Here is a 515-nt window from a genome sequence, read left to right on the forward strand (position 1 = left end):
TCTAAAGATTTGAACAACATCACTTTACAAAAATAGAGAGCGATACCAAACAAAAGAGCCGAGCTTCAAAAGTCTCGATAAAACAACATTGAGAAATGCAAGATTAAGGCAAAACAACTTCTTGAATTGGCAGTTTCAAATGTCACCAAAAAAATGGTTATTCATGGACGGAAATGACAGTCATGTTATTCCTCTCCCCTACTTGAAAATTGTTCGGAAACATTCATATCATTGCAAGCTCACCTTGTTGTGAGCGGTTTCAATGTTAGCAATACCATAATCCCAAGAGGTGTACACTTTCCAAGTGAAAGTGCATTCGTCGCCTTTTTCGGAAAGTTTGCTCTGCTTCGAGTTGTGAGCCATTTTCTTGAGAATGATGGCAAAGCTGAAGATATAAACGGCCATTCCGGCGCAGAAATATGCGAGAGGAATTTGATAACCAGCTTTGGTGGCTGGCTTAGAGCTGAAGAACCCGTAGAATATGGGCGAATAACGGAGAATTCCTTCAAAATCCC

At 40.2% G+C, this 515-nt stretch overlaps 1 protein-coding gene across 1 annotated transcript in view; it reads right to left on the reverse strand.

The window, feature by feature from the left end:
* LOC131878411 (transmembrane channel-like protein) overlaps window positions 1-515 on the reverse strand; it is a 15,025-nt gene that overhangs the window by 12,361 nt on the left and 2,149 nt on the right.

The sequence above is a fragment of the Tigriopus californicus genome, chromosome 3, assembly GCF_007210705.1.
Source record: "Tigriopus californicus strain San Diego chromosome 3, Tcal_SD_v2.1, whole genome shotgun sequence".
Classification (NCBI taxonomy): Eukaryota; Metazoa; Arthropoda; class Copepoda; order Harpacticoida; family Harpacticidae; genus Tigriopus; species Tigriopus californicus.